General features: G+C 41.1%; 1 pseudogene; it reads right to left on the bottom strand.

Moving 5' to 3' along the window:
* Positions 1 to 327: 327 nt before the first annotated feature.
* LOC101527476 (serine-threonine kinase receptor-associated protein-like) lies at positions 328 to 10233 on the bottom strand (annotated as a pseudogene).
* Positions 10234 to 10838: the final 605 nt, after the last annotated feature.

The following is a 10838-nucleotide window of genomic DNA, read 5'->3' as shown; positions in this document are numbered from 1 at the left end:
CACCGGAGGAGCTGGACACACTCACAGGGAACATGACAGCATCTACTTCTCACTCTCCCACCTCTTGTGATGGCTGCTACAGGGAGTTTAATTTCAGCTATTGAATAAATGCAAACCTCCATTTTATTGTCAATATTGTGATAAGTTGGAAGCCTAAAAACACCTCTACCTGTGATTCTAATTGTGCTGTTATCTGAATTCTTAAAATTATTATTGAAGGATTTGAAATTACTGGTACGATTCTCTCTTTTTGTTTGTTTTGTGATAGAGCCATTTTATTTAGACAACTAAAAACAATTAGATGTTCCAAAGCAGGTACAAGGAAATCAAACCAGTTACTTTATCCTGTATTCCCTCCTCTTTACAAGTAAGCAAGAAAAAACAAAAGCATTATGTTTTAAGGGAAAAGTCAGAAAAATAGGCCAATATATTTGTCTTTTTCATAATAACATAAACAGCTACAGGAAAACTAATTATAATAAGAGAAATGATATGTTGGGTTGCACATATTCATTCAAAAGACAACAGGCTGTTGTATGATAAGAGTATAACTCCACCTGCCTTCATCAGTTACCCTTGAGTTTCCACTTACAGGTAACACCAAGTTAGTTGTTCCAGCATTCGAGCTAATTCATACTCCCCATTATTTACTGCTGTGTTTGTCCTAAACAGAGAGTAACTCTGGAAGGCAGACACTTTTTTCTGCTTGCTCTTCTTAGTCCATAAATTGTTTATTACCTGTGGTAAATGCTTCATGCTCAGGATTTAACTTCAGGAGTTGAAGAATAGATGGAATCTGAATTCTGTGTGGTAATTTCTTCTAGCTCCTCTTCCGCTGTCTCTGGGAAATTGATCTTGGGCCAATTATCCACTGTCGTCTTCAGGAAGCACACATTTCCAAAGGCCGTATGTTTTTCCTACTACAGTTTGCCACAGCCTCAGTGTTCCATCTTCAGAGCCACAGGCATAAAGCTCTCCATCAGGACTAAATCTCACACAGTGAATAGGACCAAAGTGTCCTTTGTAGGATTCTAACTCTTCTCCACTATTATAATCATACTTATAAAGTTTGAAATCTTCACCACCTGCAACAAGAAATTCTTTCTCACGATGAAGAGATGCAGAATTGATAGTTGCAGGAGCTTCGAAGGATTTAATTGGGTCCAAACTTACTGCACTATGAAAAGCAATAGATGAAAAACAATAGATGAAAACCAAGATCTCTCCTCCCGGAATATACTCCATACTACTAACAGACATATTAAAATTTAGAAATTTCACTTCCGTCATAGTAGCATGATCCCAAAGGCGAACAGTCTGATCATCAGCTGAAAGAATCTGTTTATCCTCACTGTACCACAAAGCCTTTTTAATACCAGAAGTGTGACCACTGATTTCCTTAGGTTCTGCTTCAGGTTTGTTCAAATCATATGTGCATAACAGTTTATGCTGTCCACCAGTTAACAAATAATTACTATCCTGTGTGAAATCCACAGTCTTGACAATGTGTTTATGTGCCAGAGTCACCAAATCATCTCCTGAAACAGCATCCCACAATTTGGCTGTGAAATCCGCAGCAGCTGTGGCTGCTTTGGTGGCATCCTTATTCAACGTTGCACCTCATTCCATTGAATATTGGCCCTTGAAAGGATTAAAAATGTCAGCATTTTGCAAAACATCATCTGCAGAAAAGCAACAGTCAAATCTCTGATATGTACACAAATGGCTTTCACTTTTATTTTGAAAACAACTCCGAATCTTAAATGGAAATGGAAAAGTATTTCCTACAATGCTTTTAGTGCATCTCTGTGTGTACAGGTGCACACATGTGTGTTTGTATGTGCATAATATGAAAGAGGGAAGATTTGAACACTGTTAGCAGACTGAAGTGCAAGGATGTTTAAATTGTTCACTTCCTGTTTCTTTTCCTAGGGTGCTAAATTTTAGTACAGCACTACTTGTTTCTTAATTAATGATTAAACCGATTCAATTCATGATTTAACTTAATTAAACAACTAATGATTATATGTATGCAGGAATCATTAATGTGGTGTCTGAAGCAGGCCTCCAGGGCACAGTTAGTTCCATTCTTCACAGCTCAGTAAATTGCATGTAGAGTAGTATACACAGGTCTGCTTAACATACATGACATCCCTGCTATACAGCTCATGGGCTTTATTTCGGGATAGGTAAATGAATTGATCACCTTTTTATGTATTAAGGTCACATTACTGGTACCTTTCTTAGAGGATGCATATTCAAAATGTATTCCAAATACTGGCAATAAGGTTTGTTGGTTGATTTTTAAAATTTATTTATTTATTTGAAAAGCAGAGGGACAAAAAAAGAGGAGCTTTTCCATCTGCTGCCTCACTCCCTAGATGGTGACAATGCCTAGAGCTGGGTCCAGCCAAAGCCAGAAACCAAGAGCTCCATGTGGGTCTCCCACACGTGTTGCAGGGGGCCAAGCACTGGGACAGTTTCCCACTTCTTTTCCATGTGCATTAGCAGGGAGCTAGATCAGAAGTAGATCAATAGCACTCCAATATGGGATGCCAGCATATGCAGGCAGCAGCTCAACCCCACGCATTGTGATGCCAGTCCTTATCAGTTGCTTTTTAAAAAGCAATTTAGGCCTATTTTAGAAAGGCTTGTAGGCAATTCCCATGAAGAACAAAATACAGTCTTTTTTTTTTGTTTATTTGGTTTTTTTTAAAGATTTATTCATTTTATTACAGCCAGATATACACAGAGGAGGAGAGACAGAGAGGAAGATCTTCCGTCCGATGATTCACTCCCCAAGTGAGCCGCAACAGGCCGGTGCGCGCCGATCTGATGCCGGGAACCTGGAACCTCTTCCGGGTCTCCCACGCGGGTGCAGTGTCCCAAAGCATTGGGCTGTCTTCAACTGCTTTCCCAGGCCACAAGCAGGGAGCTGGATGGGAAGTGGAGCTGCCGGGATTAGAACCGGTGCCCATATGGGATCCCGGGGCTTTCAAGGCGAGGACTTTAGCCGCTAGACCACGCCGCCAGGCCCAACAAAATACAGTCTTACGTATTGAGATACTTGTATTTTATGTGGAAAGTACAGTGTATGTCAAATATCCAGCTTAATGCCCACAGAAATGGTGAAAACAGGAGTTTTCATTATGTTCAGCTGTAGTTAATCACGTTATGGCTACTAAATGCATTTTTCTTTCCTGCATAGAGGTGTCATTTTGAAATAACTGAAGGAGCAGGAAAAGGAGAGGTAACAGACACATACGGAAACTTAAGATCTGGCCGGTCATTGATGTGCATCAGCTTATTTGAAGTATTTTCTTTCTGGTTTTCAAGGAGACAGCCAGGGCTGAGTGAGATACAGTGCCTTGCCAAGGTCACTCAGCCTCCACACAGAGAAGTGACAATTGCATCCCAGCTCTGTCTGAGTCTGTGTCACATCATCCACTTAAATGCTGCGTGGCACACACCTAATTGATTGTGTTAGGTTCTAATGCACTTGACACCAGTTTGCTTTCTAAGGTCAGCAAACATTTCCCTTGAAATTTCATTGACACCATTAATTTACTTAGCAAAACGTGTTATCCCTGAGTAACACCAAGGAAATCTTCAGTGTTCTTCTGTCTTCATGATCAGTAACTTCAAATTAGTGAAGTCCAAGACACTGAGGTTATAATGCAGATCTAGAAGAAGGATATAGAGATTTAAAAAGTGGATTATCCTTGAAGTGCAGGCCCAGATTTAGAGTAGAACCTGGAGGGGAAAACGTCAAGAGCAATTAGCAATGTCTTCATGGAGGAAAAAAATGCTGCAATGTAAGTTGAACCCTTGCCTTTCTCGTTGGATGCCTTTATTCACTTTCTGTATGTCTCTTTTGAGGAGACTGAGTTGTCCTAATTTGGTTACTTTTACTATTCTGTGTTGACATGTTATGGATCTTCTGGTTTTAATCTGTGAACATCACGTTATGTTTATGCTAGCCAGTTGGAACACGTGTGCTGATTTAAGAGGACTACATGAATTAAAACAGCCAGTGGAGGCTGTTTCAGGACACTCCTGAGTCTGTATTTATTGGTTACGAGTGGCCTTTTAATGAAGTGTGACTTTTCCTGAACTTATGGCAAAAACGTAAGTCAATGGCTGTAGAAATCACAAAACCTAAGCATGTTGTAGAGGTCCTTTTAGGGCAGATAAATCACAATGATCCTATTGGGTCATGTATTAAAGCCCACAAATCCCAATGTCCTATAGCTTTTGGTAGCCTGGCTAGATTGCACTTAACAGACTGCACAACCCCCTTGGGTTTGAGCTTCCAGAAAATGGTATCTCTGGGGTGGATTTAATCTTACCGTGAAAGACAGGGAGGACCAAACTTAAAATAGAACCAGGACTCAGTCACGGTCTTTTCTCTCCTCAGGCCTCAAACTCCCTGGCCATGAGAAAAGGAAAAAAAAAAAAAAATCAAGTTTCCTAAGTTAGCCAATTCTAAGCCAGGAGAGAAAAGGTTAAAAAAATAGAGATTTATTTTATTTTATTTGGAAGGCAGAGTTACAGAGAGAGAGGGTGAGAAATAGAGTGACATTCCATCACTCCCAAAATGGCTGCATCAGTTGGAGATGGGCAAGGACAAATTCAGGAGCCAGGAGTTTTTCATGTGGGTACAGGGGTCCAAACAGTTGCACCATCCTATGCTGATTGCCCCAGCACATTAGCAGGGAGCTGGATGGAAAGGGGAGCAGCCAGGACTCGAACCAGCATCCATTATGGAAGGCTGGCTTCTCATGTGGTGGCTTTACCCATTACTCAACGAAGCTGTGCATTGAGTTGTCCTAGCTGTTCTTTTTTTTTTTTTTTTAAAGATTTATTTTTATTTTTATTACAAAGTCAGATATACTGAGAGGAGGAGAGATAGAGAGGAAGTGGAGCTGCCGGCCATATGGGATCAAGGCGAGGACCTTAGCCACTAGGCCACGCTGCCGAGCCCTGTCCTAGCTGTTCTTAGAATCTTTTTGGTTTTGCCTTTAAGCATACGGTCTTTATAATTTGTTATTATTTAATAGCTTTTCTGTATGTTTGGGTAATATTTTTAAAGAATTTGTCTTGGATCTTTTTTTTTTAAGACTTATTTATTTTTATTGAAAAGGTAGATATACAGAAAGGAGGAGATACAGAGAGAAGGTCCTCCATTCATTGTTTTACTCCAAAAGTGGCCACAATTGCCAAAGCTAAGTTGAACCAAAGCCGAGATCCAGGAGCCTCTTCTGGATTTCCCCCATGGATACAGGGTCCCAAGGCTTTGGGACATCCTCTACTGCTTTCCCAGGCCACAAGCACGGAACTGGATGGGAAGCAGGCGTGCTGGGATTAGAACCGGCACCCATATGGGATCTCAGCACATGCAAGGTGAGAACTTTACCCTCTAGGCTATCGTACTGGGCTCATCTTCGATCTTAAGATTTCTTAAGTGTTTGCTGATTTGCTTGAATTCCATGTACACTGACACTCCAGCAGCCAATTCTGTTTCTTTGTTTCTTATAAGAGCTTGAGGGAAAAATTTTGTCAAAAGTTTAGCAGCTATGTAAAACTGCATGGCACACAAATTACACATAAACATATCTGGCAACAACATATTTCCATATTCTTAGTTATCTTCCATGCATATTTCCATTTTCTTTTTCAGATTTTTTCATTAAAATCTATATTGGCAGGTCAATTGCAAAAAGAAGCCTTGGATTATCCAAATAAGAATTTATGTTTAGTAAATGGACTCAAATTTCTGTTTGTATAAGCAAGTTTACACATATAAACAGGTACATTTAGAAATAAATAAAAGATCTACACATATCATTTGGTCTTTTACTTCTAAGACAGAGCATATTTCAAGTGTGCTTTATGATAGTTTGCTATGAAAATCTGTGATTCAAGTCCAAGCTGCCTCACTTCCAATCCAGCTGCCTTCTCTCGTGCCTGGGAAAGTAGTGGAAAACGGCCAAAGTCCTTGGGCTCCTACACTCAAGTGGGAGACCTGGAAGAAGCTCCTGTCTCCTGCCTTTGAATAGGCCCAGCTCTGGCCTTGTTGGCCATTTGGTAAGTGAAATAGCAGTCAAATCTCTGCACTTCTAACTCTGCCTTTCAAACAAAAATAAATAAATTTTTGGAAGAGAAAAGAAAACCCATCATCATTCTCTTTGCCTTTAGATGGATTTCTGAGATGGCATTACATACAGCGTGGATTTTCATGACAGTACTAGTCCTTGTCTCATTTTGTTACTGCATTAGAATTTCCATAAGAAAGTTACCAAGCGAGTGCAAGTAATCACCATGGTCACAATCACTTGTCACTCACTGTGAGGACAGGGAGTTGACTCTTCATTCTTCCCTAGAAGAGGATTTAGTTGTCATGTCTCAATGAAAAATTGAGAGAAATTAGGTAACTTGCCCAAAACTAAGCTCATAAATTGGTGGGACAGGGCCTCAAAGTCAAGTCATGCAAAAAGCTCTATCAGTGGCATTTCTTTTCTACTCTTCAGCAAAACATCCAAGTTATCCGTTAATAGGAATGCTTATTTTTCAAGTCTCTGTCCTGGAATTTTTAAGACAGTGCCATGCTGTATCTGAAGAGTGGAATAATCTCTGTATCAGGTCAGGTTGCACTCTGCCCTGTTCAAGGAAAAACCATTCCCACAGCCTACAATATGAGCACTGCCTGAATGATAGCTCTCCAAGTTGTGCACTGTACAACCTATACAACCATTTGCTTGTGTCCTGGTTACACCCTCTCGCAGAGTTTCCTTTCTCTTTTTAGTTGGCATATATTTATTTTTTACAATCTGGAATTTCCTAGATTGCTGTATGATATGACTCAGAAATGTGCATTTAGAAGTCTTTTCTTCCTGTGTGATTTGCCTTGAAAATAAAATGCACACAGCTGTGAGAAAGCTCTATATTTGATATAAGGCTCTGGTATACGTTCCAATTGAGCACGCTACTTGGATAACTCTGTTTCTGTTCATTCAGATAAATTCCTAGAAGAATTTGCTAAAAACTTCTAGGATCTGTTACCCAGTTTCCTGGACTCACTCTATGCTTGACCCTTGTGGAAATGCCAGCGAATGAATGCTGTCATTACCAAGTGAAGATTCCCATGCCAGCAACTGCCTTCTCTACTTATCATGTTGTTCTTCCGCTATCTTTTACTGAGTGTGGATTCAGGACTTTTCTGTAACCTGTCATAGTTTCTCTAATGAGATGAGACAAAAGGTAACATTCGGGCCCGGCGGCGTGGCCTAGCGGCTTAAGTCCTTCCCTTGAACACGCCCGGGGATCCCATTTGCGCGCCGGTTCTAATCCCGGCAGCTCCGCTTCCCATCCAGCTCCCTGCTTGTGGCCTGGGAAAGCAGTCGAGGACGGCCCAAGGCTTTGGGACCCTGCGCCCATGGGGGAGACCCGGAAGAGGTTCCTGGTTCCCGGCATCAGATCGGCGCGCACCGGCCCGTTGCGGCTCACTTGGGGAGTGAATCGTCGGATGGAGGATCTTCCTCTCTGTCTCTCCTCCTCTCTGTATATCCGGCTTTCCAATAATAATAAATCTTTAAAAAAAAAAAAGGTAACATTCAAAAAAAGGTATCACAGTGATCTCTGCTTGGCAGGGACTGTGTCATGTTCCCAGCATCAAATACATGTTGGTCACCTAGGAATCCACTCTTGTATTTGTACAGTATCTTCTAAATTTCCCCATGTTTATTAACCCAAAAGCACATATCTAACTTTTGAAAGAAGATTATAGTTGACATCGACTTCATCTGCTTTTATTCTGCTTCCCTGCCCATGACAAGCTGACAATACAAACCAATGCTGCACAAGAATAAAACTAATTGAGCAGCAAAATATGGATCTGTTATGCATGAACCTGAGGGGGGTAGATTTTTTTAAGTGTCTTATATAATTGGTATGGATCCTAGAGAGAGTAGCTAGGACAACTCATATTTATTCAGGAAATTTGGTGATGCTAGCATTTTTTTTTCACTCAATCTACAAAGATTGGAGTTAGGACATAAAGAGAAATAGACTTAAACTGATTAAGCAGCAAGGTTACTTCCATAGACTGTGGGAGTATCAATAATATGAATCATACTAAGAGAGTAGTGAAGGGAGTGCCGGCCTGGAATGGGGCTGTGTGACCCAGCCTGCTCACTGCAAAATCAAGGTATCTGCTTCTATGCATTACCAGGAAGTTGAAACGAGGGAAAATTTATGAAGTCTTCCTATGAGTTTCCAGGCAGAGAAACATTTTCTCAGAAAATGTGTAGCTAGCTTTTATTGGCCTTGGAATCTTGGTTATAATATTTTGATAATGGAGCCTCCAGGAACCTAAAAATGACCAGAAACAATGGGTTGCAATTAATGCACTCACTGAAAAAAAAGTGAAAACTGCGTTTATTTTCCTTGGCAATTTACTTGAGCATACATGAATAGTGCATGATAGGGGGTTATTCTCTGCTTCTATTTCTGCTGCATTAAGAAACTAATTTAAATGGTTTTCTAGAAGAAAAAGAAAACTCTTGGTAGAATGTGGCCAGGGATTTATTATTTCCCTGTCTGTTTTTCCTTTCCCTTCCCTTCCCTTTCTTTCCCTCCCCTCCCCTCCCCTCCCCTCCCCTCCTCTCCTCTCCCCTCCCCTCCTCTCCCCTCCTCTCCCCTCCCTTCTCTCCTCTCCTCTCCTCTCCTCTCCTCTCCTCTCCTCTCCTCTCCTCTCCTCTCCTCTCCTCTCCTCTCCTCTCCTCTGCAGAGCAAGTTGTGCTGATCCTTTTGTGTCAGTCCCATGCTTTTACTGCTGCACCCAGTATGAAGTACTAATAACAAAGTCAGCCTATGCTCCAAACGAATCTCTGCTATCATCTTCAGCAATTATACTTTTAACTGGGCTTGCCTCCTGCAACATGTTCTGTGAGACAACAACTGCTGGCAGTTACCCATTCCAAGGATGGTATAGCATACTACATGGTTGCACAGGCACATGGTTCTGCCTTCTAATGGACCACACTGAATATTCTATATTCTGCATATGACTTAGAATAAAAATAGGTGATGGCTGTTTTGAGGGCTTAGTTACATTCTCTTTTAAGACTAACTGAAGCTTCATGAAATGACTCTACTATTGTTATCTCTATTGCAGGATGGATCAAGAATAAACTCAGAAGGAAGCTGACAGATCCATGTCAGAACTGAATTTTAGGGAGCTGGTGCAGTGGCACAATATGCTAATTCTCCATCTGTGGTGATGGCATTCTGTATGGGCACTGATTTGAGTCCAGGCTGTTCCAGTTCCAATCTGCCTCAGTGCTTATAGCCTAGGAAAACAGTGGAGGATGGCTCAGGTTCTTTGGGCAGTTGTACCTACAGAGAAGACCTGGAGGATGTTCCTGTACCTCGTTTCAAATCAGCTCAACTCTGGCCATTGAGGCCATTTTGAAAGTGGACGGGGAATCTCTCTCTGTCTCTCCTTCTTCCTGTAAATATGCCTTTCAAATACAAGCAAACAAAAGAACAACCTGAGTTTCAGACCCCAGAATCCTGAGGAGGAATCCTACCATTTTCCTGATTCTCTCTGATTCACTGTACTGAAGCCATGGAAGCCACTGTGCTCTAGAACTTCATGTGGAACCAACAACTTCCTAAGGTTTCAATTGAAAACAGACACTGCATCTGGAATAAACTCAGGGCCCAAGACTTTCCCATGGATCTCTCAGGACTTTTGCTGATTAAACTCTTTGCAAAACTCAATATCATGCAAACCACAAAAATACTTAGCATAAAGTGTGGCGTCCAGAAAAAACATTAAATGAGACTCAGTTCTCTCAGTCCTTAGTAATGCCATGTTTTGGAAGATGCATGTTCATGGATCTTGTTGCTGGTCTGGGGCCTTTGCCTCATTTTTAACTGCTCGATTAATATTAACAGACGTGGTTCTGATGCTGAACATGGTGAAGATGGAGATGGTCTTGGTAATGACACTGCCAACCTACAGTTTGCTGAGGGATCAGATTGCCACATATGGTGCATGCCCTTTCGAAATGGGTGAACTTTTTCATGGTTCATGCCACTCTGGTTGCCCCGGCAGCTCGCATCCTCCGACAGCCCGGCACAGTGAGGCAACAATGAGGCATCTACTCCTGTGAACCTGTACATATCAAAGTTGTGCGTAACATGAAAGCCACTGAAGCCTGTATTCATGACTATGTTATAGGACAATCAGTCAGGACAGTCCACAACAGTCAGGACAGGCAACACATGTTGTGCAAGAAGAACATGCATTCCTGGGAGAGCTGGGAAATCATTAGAACCCATTTTCTCTGAAAAGGCATCTATTATATTTATGAGTATTTTCAGAGAACACAATATCTTGCTTTGGTGACTTCAGCTCAAAATAAGCAAACCAGGATGAAAATACATATATATCTTCAAGCTCTTTATTAAACCCACTTTAGCCTTGCATTTTAAAGAACAGTGTGTGACACAGAAAATCTCCACCCAGATTGCATGATGCACCACAAATCTTGGGAGATGTGTATATAAACATACATATCTATTTTTTCCTGTAATTCAATCATATTCTCATTTGGGCTCTCTTTACTATTTGAACCTATGTTTATCATCCCTAGTGGGGCTAGGGATTGTGAGCAGCCTTGCATTCAATATTTTCAATGTAGCCAAATAACTTTGCAGAAATAAAATGTTGTGGAGATAATTTGAAGTTTCCAAAAGGTTTCTGGGCATGGTTCATCTCAACATGACAGTCTAGAGTGAAAGTAAAGTAATTTACTTCAAAATGAATAATT

The sequence above is a fragment of the Ochotona princeps genome, chromosome 10 (assembly GCF_030435755.1).
Source record: "Ochotona princeps isolate mOchPri1 chromosome 10, mOchPri1.hap1, whole genome shotgun sequence".
In the NCBI taxonomy this organism is placed as follows: Eukaryota; Metazoa; Chordata; class Mammalia; order Lagomorpha; family Ochotonidae; genus Ochotona; species Ochotona princeps.
The sequence above is the reverse complement of the archived record's forward strand: the minus strand, read 5'-3'. Positions and strand labels throughout refer to the sequence as shown.